This window comes from Acipenser ruthenus, chromosome 20 (assembly GCF_902713425.1).
Source record: "Acipenser ruthenus chromosome 20, fAciRut3.2 maternal haplotype, whole genome shotgun sequence".
In the NCBI taxonomy this organism is placed as follows: Eukaryota; Metazoa; Chordata; class Actinopteri; order Acipenseriformes; family Acipenseridae; genus Acipenser; species Acipenser ruthenus.
Window position 1 is genome coordinate 14,867,109 of NC_081208.1, and position 8,733 is coordinate 14,875,841.

Consider the following 8,733-nt stretch of genomic DNA (forward strand, 5'->3'; position numbering starts at 1 on the left):
TGGTGATCTGCAATACCTGTGGTGGTCAGTTTCATTTTATACCTCTCAGTTAATTTTTAATTAATGAGTCGTAAGTTAAATTAGTTGAAAACGGACTCGATACTAACGACATGCCAACCCACCTGACATTTGAAAAACAATTTGGGCAAGAGCAGTAAAACACATTATTAATCAACCAGGCACAAGGTATTTTGCTTTATTACAGCAGCTTAGATTCACTCATGTACCAGTTCTCTGCGCACGGAAACCACATTTTCACAAAATGTCACTAGTAATCTTCAAAAACAGCAGAGTACTTTATGCATAGCTAATTTACATATCATCCCCCACCTTTCCCCTTCATTTGCATGACGTCGGGTGGAACGCCCGGTTTACTCGAGTGAATGGAAACCCAAAAAAGCATTTTACACAAGACATTTTTCTCGAGCAAATGTCTTGAGCTAAAACCAACCAACATGCATGGACACTCCACCAGTGATGTGTTTCCACACCTCACTTCCCCAAAATCAGCCTTGACGAGTCTTTCCAGAATCATAGTTATCAATCCTGACAAATATGACCTGAGCTGAAATCACACATGAGATATTAAGCAGAAAAGAAAATAACTATTAGGAAATCTTAGATGTGATAAAAACGCTAAGTAAAATGTAAGATGTTTCAGTTCATTCTCTATGCCTCAAGCCTGCCCTGGACTGGAGGGTTACCTTTCCTCTTCAGTTTTTTCCAGGTATGTTTGGTACTGACATCCATTCATAAGACCAGACTATTTCTCTAAACTTTTGCCTAATACTTAAGGCCCCAATTTGTAGCATTCAAAAGAGAAACTAATTTATGTGATATATTAGAGTTCAGAGTAAACATAAAGGAATAATTGACAGAATAGGTTCTTCAAATACTTGCACTAGTACATGTAACATGTGTAAATACATGGATAAAAGTAAAAATATAATTAAACATAAGAACACACATATCCACAAAAAACTAATACCTACTGTAAAAATAGCAATGTTGTTTGTGGAATAGCCTGTGAAAAATGTGATGAAATTAAATATGCTGGAGAGACTGGAACAAAAAATAAAATTAAATATAATTAAACATAAGAACATAAGAACACACATATCCACTAAAAACTAATACCTACTGTAAAAATAGCAATGTTGTTTATGGAATAGCCTGTGAAAAATGTGATGAAATCAAATATGTTGGAGAGACTGGAACAACTTTATATAAAAGAATTCAGAACCACCTTTCATTAATTAGAAATAAAAAAAAATAATGAACCAATAGTACAGCACTTCACCAGTCAAGGACATGACATAAATGACGTAAAGTTTGTAGCATTGGAACAGCTAAAATTAGACAAAGCGACATATAGAATAATAAAAGAAAGTAAATGGATAAACAGACTAAACACGATTTCAACAGAAAGGAATTAACTAATTAACTCCACATGTGCATGCTGATGCGCTGAGGAGGCAAAAATCAAGGCTGATCCTCAGAGCCAGCATTGCATGATAAGATAAATGGAAGTTTATATAAAATAATGTTAATTAGAATTAATACAGATTTAAAGATAGAAGTAAAAATGATGTCACAACATATAGAACACCATTACATCATGTAAGAATAAATCATGGATTTGAATATAAACAATAACAAGTAGTTGTCATGCCGTCAAACACCTATAAATACCTCCAATGTTTTGATTCAAACACAGGCTCCCTTGAGAAAGATATGTACAACATATTGCAACATTGGGCAGCTGGCTCTTTGAGCTTATATATATATATATATATATATATATATATATATATATATATATATATATATATATATTAAAATGGATTCCATAGCATACCAAAATATATTAGCCAATCATCTGAAACCCTCCGCTACAAAACTTGGTTTAAAGCGCAACTGGACGTTCCAACACAACAATGATCCAAATCACACATCAAAATCTACTTCAGAATGGTTAAAGAAGAATGAAATCAAGGTTCTGGAATGGCCCAGTCAAAGTCCCGATCTAAATCCGATTGAGAATCTTTGGTATGAGTTGAAGAAGGCTGTGCACAAGAATTTGAATGAACTGGAACAATTTTGCATTGAAGAATGGTCAAAAATCACTAAAGAATCATGCCAAAAGCTCATTGCAAAATATCCTAATTATTTAAAAGAGGCTATTATTGCTAAAGGTGTTTCAACTAGCTATTCATTTCATTTTCCTTGTCTGGGTATGAATACTTTTGAATTAGCATTTTTGGAGTTTTGCAAATAGAATTGCTGAAATAAATAATTGTAAACATCTATTTCTTGTAACTTTCTTTCCTCATCCACAAAAGCAAAACTATTGCTACAAAAGATTTTTCCTATAATTATTTGTTTTCGAGAAATTTCTAGTAATTATAAAATTCCATTGGGGTATGTAAACTTTTGACTACAACTGTGGATTTCTAAACGGGGAGAAGTTGAGTCAGTCAACAGTCTGATCGGTTTGATATTGGTGTTCTTCTTAACCTTTAGAACAGCTTCTGCATTTTAATACATTTTTCACATTGCCCTTTACTAATGATGTCTGGTTCTGGGTTCTGTTGCTACCATGTCGAGTTCAAGAAAATAAAATAAAAAATGTGAGAAAACGGAGACATCATAGTCGATTTGGTTACGAATCCTTTTTCAAGTAGAACTTTCTCTGAAAAATTGGAGATTGTTAAAAAAGGAGGGAGATATACACCACAGATCCCCAAACTGGCACAGGAAGGGAAAGGATATACTCGGCACTTTCAGAATTCAAATTATGAAAGGTATCTGTGGCTTACAGGTAGCTACCACGTAAAAAAAAGGGGGGGGGGGGGGTTGTGACGACTCTGCTACCCCAGTCCATTTTGTCACGGCACGCCACTGAATCTGACACATTAAAAGTTTAAAGCACCCCAATAACTGTTCACCAGAGTGTAATTATTAGCCTAACCCCCCCCCCCTACACTCCACCCCTATTGGAATAAATACAACACTGTCATTGATTGTATTGATAGTGTTTTCGAGCAAATGTGTTATTTTTTACTGTGTAGGGTTTACAGTGTTACAGGGGGGCACAGTTTAATGACACACTCTGGTGTAGCAGATGTACTGAGGGTTTAGACCCGATTTGGGAGATCTCTGTTGAGCAGTAAGTTTGAAACTGCTTTTTGAAAAGTCATTGGGAAGTGAGAACTGCAATAGGAAATGATATACAGTATGAATCTAAGAGCCTACATTAGTTAAGATAGCAGCAGGTTTCTCTGTGAGTGCATTAAGAAGGGAATCTCAAGAGCAATGGTCTTTGTGACGCTGTGGTTAATATAACAGTGAATTCCCAGGGTGATGCAGACACACAGGAGCAGCAAACAGAGCAGGAGTGTGAACACACAGCAAGACCTCTGAGTGCTCACTGTCAGCCACAGCTTCCCAAGAGGAGCAGGGACAACAGCAACAATAATAGCAACAACACCACCACTAATAATAATAGTAATAATAATACCAGTAATAATAATAATAATAATAATAATAATAATGGTTAGGGCTGGGTTAGGGCTCTGGACTCTTGACCGGAGGGTCGTGGGTTCAATCCCAGGTGGGATTGCTCCAGTAAAAACCCAACTGTATAAATGAGTAATTGTATGTAAAAATAATGTGTAAAAAATAATGTGATATCTTATAACAATTGTAAGTCGCCCTGGATAAGTTTGTCTGCTAAAAAATAAATAAATAAATAAATAAATAAATAAATACTATGTAACACAATTTTTGTTCCTGGGTAGTAAATGTTATTTCCTAATTGCTTATGCCTCAAAAGTATAGAAAATGGCTATTATTCCCCACAAACTTTGCTTTTGTGACCAGGACAGTGATATTTTGAAATTTACCTATTTCCAATGAGAAAATGGGCAAATTTGTGTCTTTTCGTTCCCATAAAGTCAGAAAAAAACAACATATGAATCCAAATTAACATGTATTTATACTAAAGTAATACAAAAATGACTACAAAAGATTTAGAAGTGAGTAGTTTTTCGAGATTTACGATTATACTGTAAATCACTTTCACGAATCAGCCCCCAAATGTAGTCTCCCATCATGTTCTCGTTATACTGTCCTTGGTAGCGGCGTTCAAAGTCCAGTATATCCTGGTGGAAACGCTCGCCTTGCTCCTCCGAGTACGCTCTCATGTTCTTGAATTTATCAAGATGCGCATCAAGGATATGGACTTTGAGGGACATCCTACAGCCCATTGTGCCGTAGTTCTTCACCAGAGTCTCAACCAGCTCCACATAGTTTTCGGCCTTGTGATTGCCCAGGAAACCCCGAACCACTGCGACAAAGCTGTTCCAAGCCGCTTTCTCCTTACTAGTGAGCTTCTTGGGGAATTCATTGCACTCCAGGATCTTCTTTATCTGTGGTCCGACGAAGACACCGGCTTTGACCTTTGCCTCAGACAGCTTAGGGAAGAAGTCTTGAAGGTACTTGAAGGCTGTCGACTCCTTATCTAGAGCTCTGACAAATTGTTTCATAAGGCCCAATTTGATGTGCAGTGGTGGCATCAGCACCTTCCAGGGGTCCACCAGTGGCTCCCACTTGATGTTGTTCCTCCCCACAGAGAACTCGGTCCGCTGTGGCCAGTCCCGCCTGTGGTAGTGCGCCTTGGTGTCCCTGCTGTCCCAAAGGCAAAGGTAGCAGGGAAACTTGGTAAAACCGCCTTTGAGACCCATCAGGAATGCCACCATTTTGAAGTCTCCTATGACCTCCCAGCCGTACTCATCATACTTCAAGGCGTCCAGCAAGGTCTTGATGCTGTTGTAATCCTCTTTGAGGTGCACCGAGTGAGCCAGGGGAAGAGACGGGTACTTGTTACCATTATGGAGCAGCACGGCTTTGAGGCTCCTGGATGAGCTGTCAATGAAGAGGCGCCACTCATTCTGGTTACAGGCGATTCCGATTGCCTCGAACAGACTGGTCACATTGTGGCAGAAGCAGAGCCCATCTTGACGGGTGAAGAAGCTGGAAAAAGGTTGGTGACGCTTCCTCTGATCTGCGACTTGCACACTTTCATCCAACAAGTTCCACTGCTTGAGCCTAGACGTCAAAAGCTCGGCATTGGACTTGGTGAGACCAAGATCTCTAATCAAGTCGTTGAGGTCTTTTTGGTTGGGGTAGTATGGGTTTCTCTCCTCAGCTCCACCTCTGAAATTGTCATCCGGATCTACAACGTCTTCCTCGCTCTCTGACTTGCTGCTCTCTTCTAAAGACGGCTGCTCTCTCTCCGGAGGAGTGGGTACGGGGAGCTCATGGCAGTGTGGCACTGGGGCGATGGATGAAGGAAGGTCCGGATACGTGATAGCAGGTGCATTCTTGCCAGTCCGACGTTTGGAAGGGTCCACCATGCAGAAGTAGCAGTTGCTTGAGTGGTCAGTGGGTTCCCACCAAATTCTTGGGATAGCGAACTTCATGGCTCTCTTTTCCCCTCTGTACCATCCTACAAAAATACATTTATTTCACCCATGACTAATGTGCAAGAGATTCTCGCAACATTTTTCATATATGATATATTTTTTCAATAACATTGAAAATTGTAAAACATTTTAAAATTAAAAACTTTTACAATTTTAAAAATTAGCACATTTTATAACATAAAATTCTGAGCAACAATTGTCCATCTTACCTTCCAGAGTTTTTTTGCAGTGCTCGCAGGTGAAATGAGGTGCCCAGGGTTTGTCTTGATCCCCGACAGGCATGCCGAAATATGCCATGTAGGCCTCACACATCTTAGCAGATGCTTCCACGGAGTACTTTTTCGCTCTTGTCTTGATAAATTGGCTGCAGACATAGCAAAATGCATCTGCCGGATGCTTGCAGCCTCTTGATGCCATCTCAGAAAAATGCAGATATTCCACTTAGGCAGCTGGAACTAAACTGAACTGGTGGGCTTAAGGCCCCTGTATTATACTACTATTTATATTACTGGAAAGTTCTAGAAAGTTCTAGAAGTTACTCCAAGTTTACTCAGCACTGAATCTATCTGGAATGTTCTGGAAAATAGGTAAATTTCAAAATATCACTGTACTGGTTACAAAAGCAAAGTTTGTGGGGAATAATAGCCATTTTCTATACTTTTGAGGCATAAGCAATTAGGAAATAACACTTACTACCCAGGAACAACAAAAAAAAAAATGGTTACACGGTGTAATAATAATAATACCAAAGTGAATCTGTCCAGCCGACCCCCTTCCCCTGTCTCTTATACAAGACTACTGTCATTCATCATTCACATGTTAAGGTCTGATTTCGTCATAAGGGATCATGTTTTCTCCTTGTTAGGGAAAAAAAAAAACATTAACATAATGCTAATAAACACACATAAAAAACATAATTTATAACATTGTAGCACTGTATATTCAGTGGATGTCTAGAATATGGTACAGATTCTGCTCCAGTCAATCTGCTTGGAGCTGTGTGATCTAAGCTAAGTGTCTTTGCCACCAACAAGAATGTTTCAAAGTTATTTCAATTTCAGTCTTGATCATTTTTAAAAAGAAAACTTTGGGCTAGTGTCTTCATCAGTGTTATTGGGGTAAAACTAGAAAAGACTGAGTCAAGCAGATAAGTGTTTGGGCTCTAGTGTCCTCATCAGTGTTATTGAAACTAGAAGAAACTGTGTCATGCAGACCAGCGTTTGGGCTATAGTGCCTTCATCAGTGTTATTGAAACTAGAAGAGACTGAGTCAAGCAGCCACGTGTTTGGGCTCTAGTGTCACTGTCACATTTACGAAATGCTCCTACCTGTAGTTCTCAGTTCCTGGAGTTGGTTTCCAGGTTGATGTTCTGGGAGTTGCATATCCACTTATATCACTTTAGTTGAATTCCTCTTTAATTCTTCTTTGTATTAAATATTGTGTTGTTGTTCTTTAATAATCCTTGTATTTTTTATTTTTTATTTTTAATGAGAGTTGCTGTTTGCCCAGCTCACACTCTGTTAAAGTGACCACAGACAACAAATGGATTGTCTGATTTATTTGAATATTCCAGGTGGCACCCCTCACTTGTCATTCTGACGGAGTCTTATTGCAGTTATTCAAATTATGTGCTTAATTCACTGTTTCAGCCATAGACATATGTAACACAGGCTTGATCAGCCAATGGGTCTGTATATATGTATATTAGTAATAGCTGCTCCCTTTTGTGTTTCTGTCAATATAGAGTCAATCACTAGATGGCGCATACAAACATAAAGACAATTTTGTGATCTAGCCTGTGTTACATCTATTTATGGCAGGGACTTAGAAATGGAGCAGCTCCTGAACTCGAAAAAAGCTCATCACACGTATCAGATACCCACAGTACATCATTGACTGTAAAAACAAACACATAACACATATCTGATCATTACACGCTACATCAGCTAGATAAGACACGGCCCCACATCCTTCCAGTGTTCATCCAGAAACAAAGCAGGCATGGTTGGCTCTCCAGTTATTCTCTCAGGCAGTTTTAGCTGCAGGCAGGCAGGCACACAAGCTTCCTCCCTCCTTGAGGATTTCTGTCACTCATATGAACTAAACAGTGACTAACAGAGAACCAGAGAGACAGCCGTGGTTCTGTTAATACCTGCAGCAGCCGGGGGTATGATAGCAGCGCCATGCTGTGGAAGCTCTGATTCAGCTCAGGGGAGCAAAAGAAAGAAAGCAAACAGGATCTTCATTCCCTGTTTACACTGCTGCTGGTTTTGTACACTGATGTAACACCTGATGAGAAGCTTTATTTAAATAAGTGTGGTCACATGTTGTGTGTTTACAGGGGGTGAGAGAGAAAAAGAGAGGGAGGAGAGAGCTGAGAGAGGAGATAGAGAAAGAGGGAGGAGAGAGAAAGACGAGAGCAGGGAGAGGAGAGAGAAAGCGAGGGAGGAGGAGACAGAAGGAGGGAAAGAGGGAGAGAGGAAAGAGACGGAGGGAGAGGGAGGGTGAGGAGAGAGGAAGGAGGCAGAGGGGGGAGGAGAGAGGAAGGAGGGAGAGGAGGGAGGAGAGAGGAAGGAGGGAGAGTGGGGAGAGGGAGGGTGAGGAGAGAGGAAGGAGAGAGAGGAGGGAGGAGAGAGGAAGGAGGGAGAGTGGGGAGAGGGAGGGTGAGGAGAGAGGAAGGAGGGAGAGTGGGGAGAGGGTGGGTGAGGAGAGAGGAAGGAGGGAGAGGAGGGAGGAGAGAGGAAGGAGGGAGAGTGGGGAGAGTATAGAGGAAGGAGGGAGAGTGGGGAGAGGATAGAGGACGGAGGGAGAGTGGGGAGAGGAGAGGGGAGGGGGAGCGGAGGGGAGATTGTGTACTGATTCAGTACTGCAATGCGGAAGTCAATATTTCTTCTCAATAATATATGATAGTGTGTGTCTCTCCCTCCCTTTCTCCTCTCTCATCTCCCTCTCCTGCTCTACTCTCCCTCCTCTATCTGCTTTCCTCTCCATCTTCCTCTTTCTCTCTCTCCCTCGCTCCTCCATCTTGTGCTAAATTCCAAATCCTATTTATTCTTCTTACACGTCAAGGGCACAGCCAACTGGAACCTCCCCTCCCCCACCTCCTCTAAGACAAGGGCAGTCTTGTCAGCACTAAAATCTGCTGGCTGAGAAGATAAGCCAATTACATCATTGTTACCAAGCAGCATCTCCAAACTCCCACAGCCTTCTATCTGTCCTTTTTATATCTATCTGTGTATTCATCCCC